This window comes from Rhinolophus hipposideros (assembly GCF_964194185.1).
Source record: "Rhinolophus hipposideros genome assembly, chromosome: 7".
NCBI classification, from domain to species: domain Eukaryota; kingdom Metazoa; phylum Chordata; class Mammalia; order Chiroptera; family Rhinolophidae; genus Rhinolophus; species Rhinolophus hipposideros.
The window spans coordinates 42,149,982-42,159,456 of record NC_138053.1 but is presented as its reverse complement, the minus strand read 5'-3'; positions in this window follow the sequence as shown (position 1 = coordinate 42,159,456).

The following is a 9,475-nucleotide window of genomic DNA, read 5'->3' as shown; positions in this document are numbered from 1 at the left end:
ATTTAGTTTTTAGTTTTTCGGTCATTTAACTAGGTTTATAGGAGGGAGAGAAAGTAGATATCTATGTCACTGTTCCAGCTTGAACTTGAAATATGTCATGTTCTTTCCTCTATATCACATTTTCTCCCATTTTCTCATTTTTTTAAAAATTCAATTTATTTAAACTTAACCCAAAAAACAAAAACAGTTCACCATATCTTTGACTCTCCATCTCTTGCCTCCGGCAACCACCATCTATGAGCTTCAGTTTTATGTATTTATTTATTTATTTATTTATTTATTTATTTATTTTTAGTTTCCACATGTAAGGGTGATTATACAGTATTAGTTTTTCTCTGTCTGACTTATTTCAGTTAGCATAATGCCCTCAAGGTCCACCCACGTTGTCATAGATGGCAAGATTTTATTCTATTTTTTTTTTTTTTTGTAGCTGAATGATCTCTCTCTCTCTCTCTCTCTCTCCATATATATAATCACAATTTCTGTTTCAATTTATCCATTCATGGACATTTGGGTTGTTTCTATAGCTTGGCTATTGTAATTAATGCTGCAAGAAACATGAGGGTGCATATAACTTTTCAAGTTAGTGGTTTCATTTGGGGGTAGGGGATAAATAGCCAAAAGTGGAACTGCTAGATCATAAGGTAGTTCTATTCTAATTCGTTGAGTAACTTTCATACTGTTTTCCATACTGGGTGCACCAATTTACATTCTCACCAACAGTGCAGAAAAGTTTCCTTTTCTCCTCATCCTTGCCAACATTTATATCTTGTGTTTTTTTTTTATAATAGCCATTCTAACAGGTGTGAGGTGATATCACATTATTATATTATGGTTTTGATTTGCCTTTTCCTGATGACCAGTGATGTAGAGCATCTTTTCATGTTCCTATTGGCCATCTGTATGTCTTCTTTGGAAAAATATCTATTCAGATCTTTCTGCTCATTTTTAATTGGATTGCTTTTTTTTTCTTTTCTTTTTTCTTTTGCTATTCAGTTGTATGAGAGTTCTTTATATACTTTGGATATTAGCCCCTTATCAGATATATGATTTGCAAATATTTTCTCCCACTCAGTAGATTGACTTTTCTTTTTATCGATAATGTTCTTTGCTGTGCAGCAGCTTTTTAGTTTGATGTAGTCTCAGTTATTTTTGCTTTTGTACTTTTGCTTTTGGTGTGAAATTCAAAAAAAAATCATCACCAATATCTATGTCAAGGAGGTACTGCCTGTTTTCTTTTGTGAGTTTTGTGGTTTCAGACCTTAAATTCAAGTCTATTTTGGTTTAATTTTTGGGTTAATTTTTGTATATGGTGTAAGATTTTGTATATGGTGGTCCAGTTTCTTTTGCATGTGGCTGTCGAGTTTTCCCAACACCGTTTACTGAAGAGACTGGACAAAAATATTTCTCACGAAAAAAGGCATATACCTTTTATGATGATATGTATAATTTGCAAGATAATTTGGTCAGATAAATCAGTAATAGAAATAATAATCACCTTCAAACAATTTTAGTCTTGCGTAATTTAAATGATCATCACTCTTTTCTCATCCACCATTCAGAATTTTAGTCTACAAAGCTAAAGATTCATGAATGAAACATTTAACCAAGTCTATAATTGCTTCTGATAATAAATGATGATGGAAGAAAAGATTATCATGGAGGGAGGGGTAAAAGAATAATGTGGTTTCACATACAATACAGATCTCTGTGGAGGGTAAGACAACCAACGATGGATCTTAGACAGAGGGGATCTAATCTTGAAGAGAGTGGGAGAAACAGAAGTAGATTCAAATGAAAATATGGCCATCAGGAAAATAAAGGGGTACTGAAGATAGGGAAAAAAAGATTGAAAACAGAAGGAAGTAGAGAGCAAATTGAACTAAGGACCATTCCAGAGAAGTCTCTGTCTTAAGCAATCAGTTTAAAATAACATCAGTACAATTTTATTTAACCTTTAAAAGTCACTTCATACCACAGAACCATTTTTTTGCTGTCCCCATGGGTTATCTCCTCACACAGATTTAAAGGAATTTCTGTATGAAATGTATGTACAACCTGTAGACTAATTTCTAAGGCTAAGTTTTAGTGAGGATTAAATATTTGGTGTCCATCAATAATATCTGTAGCCTTCTTGAGAAGAAAGACTCCACATATTTCATTATTTTGTTTCTCTTTTCTACCATCATGAATCCCTTAAAATAACCAAGTTCCTATGGGTATATTATGATGGTTTTTCAAATTTCCACTAAATCATTTATTACTCATCTTCCAGCTGTTAGGAGAGTTCAAAAAGGTATATAATTTAGTTAATCTCCCTATTAATTACTATACATTCAATTGGTTTTAAGCAAATCTAATAACTGAAATCTATACTGTGATGAAAAGGATCACCAAGAAGATTGGTTGAGGATTGGCATAATAAATAAGATTTTGTTTAAATACTGAAAATGGTCTAAATATCATCCATTAATTACATTTTTGCATTAAAATTGTATATTCACTACTCATCAGTTTGACTGATTTCCATATCATTGATTATTGATATTATATAATTAACTAATTGAAATTTCTTAAAATAATATCTATCTGAATTGGAAAATAGAATCTTTATAAAGACAATTTTATTGATTTTGATATGGTCAGATAATCAAGTTTTACAAATTGATACTAAAGGATCTTCTTAAATAAGAATGAATAAAATTCTTGTAAATTAACAAAAATAGTTTTGAAATTCCTAAAGGTGATTAAAACAGTGTTTAAAGCTGTTCCCTACAATTTAATTATCTAATTATTAATTTACTTAAACTATTTTTTTAAAAAAATGAAGGTAATCTAATTAAAATGGTCTAATAAACTCAAATCTGTCTATATTTCTATATTTTCTTTCAATGTCTCCTTGAATTAACAAAAATGATAAATTAAAATGAATGATACCATAGCACTCTGGAAAACAACAAAAGTGCATCATCAGTGAATTGGTTTTATAAAAATTCTTGGAAGATACAACACACAAAAGAAATATGATTGGTAGGGAAATGATGAAATTTAACAAAAATCACCAGAGACCTTGAAGGTGAAACAACAAATAGAGAGGGCAAGGATAGGCCAAGAGGCAATTCTGGGTCATTGTTCAGGTATCTACTTTCCAAACAGCTGAGAAAGTTGAATCCTTCCCCCTATAGAGGTGTAAATAGAGCTATGGTTTGGCAGCAAAGGATTTTGTTCTGTGGCCAAAGCCCAAGGGCCATTCTCAAAATCAAATGGGTACATGGATGATGTTCCTAAGAAAGTTATCTTCTGAGGATGGTAGTGCCTATGAGAGAAGTCAAGCAGACCTCAAGACACTCTAGTCTGCCACACAGACATAGAAAAAATAGGTTTAAGATGATAGGCAGGAAAGCAGTTCCTTTTAATAGTGGAATATGCTAGGCCTGTAGGAGTTTCCTTCTGTAACCTGCTTTTTTCCCAGGGGTACTTCAAAGACACTAACTGTCAAAACATTCCTCTGACTTCCCCGATTTACACAGAACCTTCAGTCAGCCTTCTCACTCAGATGAGAGGCCTTGTGGGAAAACAGTCCTGAACAAGAGTAAACAGAATATATGCCAGCTACCTTTACTATTCAATCCAGTCCATCATTTATAAGTGTGACTACGTATCCAAGAATCTTGAGAAAGTTGAGGAAAACCAACCACATGAAAGACAAGGTCAAATATGAACAAACAGAACAAATCAATCCATTTGTCCTTAGGGCTAAGGAAAGTGGTACAGATGATCTCTTTCAGCAGGGGAAAGATGTGATATTATTTGAGTTTTTGGAAGACTATATTCATTACAATATGGAAACCTAATTCCAGGGGAGCTAGACTATAAAAAAACCATTTAGAAAACTTTCAGTGACTGAGGAGAGAAATAATGGTGACTGGTAAGGGTGAGCTAAAGGAAACTCATGAAAATAAGAGATGTTTCACAGATAGAACTAGTGCTGATTAAAAGTGGGGTGAGGGAAAGTCAGGAGTCAAGGTGACACCCAGACTTCTGACTTACCCTTTCACCATAATTATTCTCATTTTGGAATTTAGTGGATTTCCTTCTGACTTTCTGAACCAAGTTATTTAGCACGGGACACGATGGAGCTCAGCTTGTCCAATTTGCTTTCTGCTGAAGCTGTGAACAGCGCACTGATTCAAAAGTGGCTTTAGGTCCGTTAAATTCCCAAATATCTGGCTTTGACACCCAAGTTACCTTAATGTCTAATAAGTCAGGTGTATTAAGTGTCTGGATGTTTTAAAGAGTTTTACCAGAACCCTTCATAGAAAAGGAGAATAAGAATAATTTTAAAGTACAATGTTAACATAAATCCAGGAAAAAATTGACTTTGCGATATAATATTGAGATTTGTTATTGTTCATTATATATGTGTATGCTTACATGGATTTATATACGTATATGTTAATATATATAATGTATAATGAACATGTGTTATAAGAATACATTTAAATTCTGTCTCTAATTGGTAGAAGGAATGATGTTTTACATTTTTAGAAATAATAAGACGTTTTGAAATATTTTGGAATATTAGTATTAATGGTTGTAATTCATTCAGCTTTTTATCAAATGGAGCGATCAATTAGGCATATAATATTACACATGCAATAAACCCAAGTCTGTGCAATTGCAATCTATGGAAATTAGTTGTACAGTGTTTGATTTTGCACTACACTATCTTTTTGGGTGAAATAGAAACTTCCAGCGAATGGATTGCATGGCTTGTATTTCCTAATACTTCACAGACTGTGATTATAAATGGACCTCAATGACAATAATATACAAAGCTTCACTCTTTGTTGTCTCTATTTCAGTCTATTTATAGAGGATCCAAGCCTTTGTAATATTTCCTCAATTACATCTTGAAGTTACCAAAGGCTGTTTCTTGGTTTCTAAAGTAAAACCATGCAGTTTAATAAGTGTTTTCCATTATATAAAATTGAAATTCTATTTTTAATTTTAGTTTAATTTTAGTTTATCTTTGAACCCTTACCTAGAATAAGACTAGTACCCTAAATATAAAAGGAAAAAAAAATGATCTGAAAAGGAAGAAAAAGACTATTTTGTCTCAGGTGTTAAGTGGTCCTGAAAAATATATTGAGTCCCCTGGAATTCTGAAAGGCAAAGAGCAATTGGTTGTATAAAGGTATCCCAACAATTACTTTACGAAATTGAAACTGCATGTTAATTTTAGTTTCAAGAAAGTAGTGACATTTTGACTTTTCTAAATCTTGAACTTGATTCCTGCAAGAAATTAGTTTTAATATAAAGCTAGAGAAAATATTTTAAGGCTGTGTTTTGTTTCATCTTATAGTATTTCATAATTAATATAGGTTACATTGGCCTAATGCTCCTAACTTTGTTTCAGCATGTTAACATCTAATAAGAGTCTGTTGTATCTCTATCAGCATCCTTTTAAGGCACAGTTAGAATCACAATCTTATTAGATTCATGAGAGAACTGAGACCCAAAGACATGAAGTGTTTTCCCAAGAACACAGAGTGAGTGAGAGCTAGGACCATGGCTAGAAAGCCCAGCTTATGATTTTTAAACTTTATCTATTTTAGCAAAATGAACATTTGAGTTACAAATAAAGGCTGGTGTGTGTGAGATTCAGTGTAATTTGAGGGACTGCAATATTTTCTCACAGCCTCCCACAGTGCCTGAAGCCTCAAAGTTCCAGTTAAGACAGTATCCCCCAAAAGTCCCTAGTTGAATGCAAATACCCATGGTTTCTGATTTACCCCAAATCAACGTATGCAATATCTTATTTTCTGCCACACTTTCCCCACACACCAGTGCCTTGCAGCCGCTGAAATGGGAACTATAGTGAAGATGAACAGGACTTTTTAGAGATTCTATGGTGCAAAAAGTTTAAAATGAAAAAGGTGCCCAAATCATGAGCAAAAAGATGCAGAGGCAAAATTCTAGACTGGTATGATCTGCCCATGTGTTGGATAAAAAAATAAATCCTTATATATTATCTGAGCAGTTTTAAATTCAGCTTATTATATTGAATTAAGTTTGTACAAATCCATTATTTATTTGGGTAGTAACTATTCTAACAATTCTCACCCTTTGGGAGTTTAAGGGATTAACAATCATTCCCACTTTCATGAATTAGTAGGAATTACTACTTTCAAATTGTTTCCTATTAACAAAGCTGAGAGCAACTGTTCTAGGAGGTTGACATTTCAGACCAGGGGAAGGGTTAGCCAGGAGAGGAGAAGGGTACTAAATGTAAAACACAAATTCAAGATTTGTTTTTATTTGTTTTCTGTAAACTTAGAAATATAACAACTATTTATAGCATTATTTTCATTTACAGAAAATTCTCTGAATAAAATCCCTTGACAAGATGAATATTTGCTTGCATATTATACAGGATGCTTGCTATACTGATATCCTTATTGCATTACAGTCCATAGCACTCAGAACTGTAGTCTAGAAAACTTGTAACAATAGATGAGAATGAGCCAAATCTTTACATTGGGTACTTTCTAAAAATCCTAAATCCTCAGGGGCACAAAACTGTGGGCTCCTGGAGGTTTTCCAATGGGAATAAAATCTAGAAAAATATACTGCAGAAGGTGCGTAATAGAGCAAAAAATACACTGTTTCCTCCTATACATATAGGGCCAGCCTTGACAAAGAATAATTTTCATGACAAAACAGACATAAGAAATCTTGGGCACTATTTTTAGCTTCCATTTTCAATTTTGATTTCATAAAGAAATTCAGGATGCATGCCCAAATGAAGGTTTCATCTTTATTTCAAGGCAACATGTGAATGAAATGAGAAACCTCACAAACATCATCACACTATAAGAGAGGAACTCTTCATTACCAGTTTCATTTTAAGATTCTTCTTGTGTATGAGTGTGTGTGAAGACTAAAACAAACCTCAATTTTCCAAACATTACATGTAAAGAAAATATAAAAAGGATTTGACTGCACCTTTAAGAAGAAATCACACTTTCTACATTCAGTCAATTCTCGGTTATCTACAGTAAACTTAAATCTCTATCTGACTTTGTCCTGTCACCCAGCATGTACCAAAGTCACTTTGTCTTGGTAGTTATGCATTTAATCTTAATTTATGGCCCAAATATTTTTTTAATAAGAAGGTTAATTTTCTTTAAGAAAATACTTATTTTAGAAGCAAATATATGAGTTCTATCTCTATGGTTATAGCCCTTTAGGTAGGTAGGTAGGTAGGTAGATGATAGATAGATAGATAGATAGATAGATAGATAGATAGATAGATAGATGGATGATAGATAGATGACAGTAAATAGTTTACTGAATTTAAGTAAGCTTATGGAAAACTTCAACTTTCGAGGATCATGGGTACAATATATCTAATCATTCTGTGAAAAGTAAACTAAAAGATAAGACTAATATTGTGAGATTCTTATTTTTAATCCTAAGTAAAATTTCAACTGGATATATACCATTTGGGTATTTCCAAAGGTGACTGTCTAATACAATTTGTTGGCAGATGTGTGGTGTCTACAAATCTAGATATCTCAAGGACAAGATTTCTCATAATGTTGAATATGTTATAAGTTCATTTTTGTATGGGAATTTTTTTTAGCTTCTCAACTGCTAGGGTTGAGAGCCTAGGTGTCCAAAATTACTATTGATACTAGAAACACAATGTCAGAGACTCTTTCTACACTCTGTCTCACCATTGCATTTAAAAATTGTTGTTTCACATTTCTACTAACAAAAGCCTTTCTAAGGATTCTGTATCACTCTTTTGCACGACACATTCACATTCTTCAATGAAAGTTGCTATTATCAGAGTAATGAGCTCTTACTATTTATTTATCACAACAGCTCTCATGACTTCTTACCCAGGCAAGCACTAGAAATATCTAACTCATTACCACTATATAGTTTCAGAATGAAAGAGATCAGAGTATGACATTTTAAAGCTGCTTGTGTTTCTGGTTCTAAAGGAAACAATTGCTATTTAACAAGCACTGGTAACTTTTAACTATTGGAGAGGATATACTCGACTCTTAGTGAAATTATTACCCAGACAACATCTTGTTGGAAATACCTATTTGCTACCTTTTTTTAATTTAAGCTCTGAATACTCTTGGATGTTCTCAGGCGAGATGATGAAAGAAAACTGACCCAGATAGAGTCAGAAACTGAAAATGCCTATTGACTTATTCAGCTGGAAGTTGATCCTGGTTGCTATTTAAGTCTATTGCTTTGAGTGTCAGCAGACATACTGCATTCCTTATAATGGTTCAGAGGGCAGACATTTGGGTCAAAATATTCCTTCCCATTCTGAACCTAATGTGGGCTTTACAATGTTTACAAACAGCTGTTACAATAACCTAAAGATCCAAAGAAAAATGTGACACATTCAAGAATCTGACACTTAAAACTGTTCAGATAGCATCTTGTGGTTTGAGGTAATAAGACCCATGATGATAATGGTATTTGTCACATTCACAGCAGCTATATTCATAAGAGTGGAAGTGACTACCCTCTTACACACCCAGTTACTACTTTGAATCCGGGTCTATATTTTGGCCACCTTGGCAACAGCACAGCAGTAACAACTGGGGCCATAATGGTAATGTCAATCTAAGGACATTTTTGGATAAAGCAAGAGCCTTGACTTTCACGATAGACAGACAGAAAGAAAGCATACAAAACAAACCGAGAAAGTGGGGTCCTTAGCACTAAACTATCCTGAGTCTCTAGGCTATTATTGTAATAGTTCTGCTTTTACAAGTCCAACAATTTTCTAGTGGTTGTTGTTTTGTGGGGAAAAACATTTTAGGGGAATGCATCTGTAAGTAGGGGACTTTTTTTTGGTTTTGTTTCTTTGTCTGAAATGAAACTGTGAAGAAAAACTGTTCACTGATTTTGACCACATTAATCAGTGTGGGTTTCCACATAATCATTACAATAAAAGGGATTATAAACAACAATGAAAACAGACAAAATTGATCGTTCGGACTTCCTATTGGTTGATTTGTCTCTTGTGATTGTCCACTGATATCTCTTCTTTTGGGCACACAGTCAAATTGCTTTTCCTTGTCCTCATGACATGAAACACATTTTATATCCTCATAACTTGCTTTGGTTAATAAATGTGAGGAGAGGTGACAGGTGTCACTTCAAGATGAAACCTTCTAAAGAAAAGTTCAATTTGCTGTTTTTCCTTTCTACTGCCAAGACACCCAACACTTTCCAGATGATAGTAACATCATCATTCTGGCATGAGAAGATGTGGAACAGAGTCCCCAGTTGTCCTGTCATGAACATGTAATATGAGCAAGAAATACACTGTCATTCTGCTGATCTACTGCAATTTTGGAGCTGTTATCTCAGTATAACCTAGCCTATCCTGATTATACTCACAGTGTGATTTATAGACATTTAAAGAATACAATTC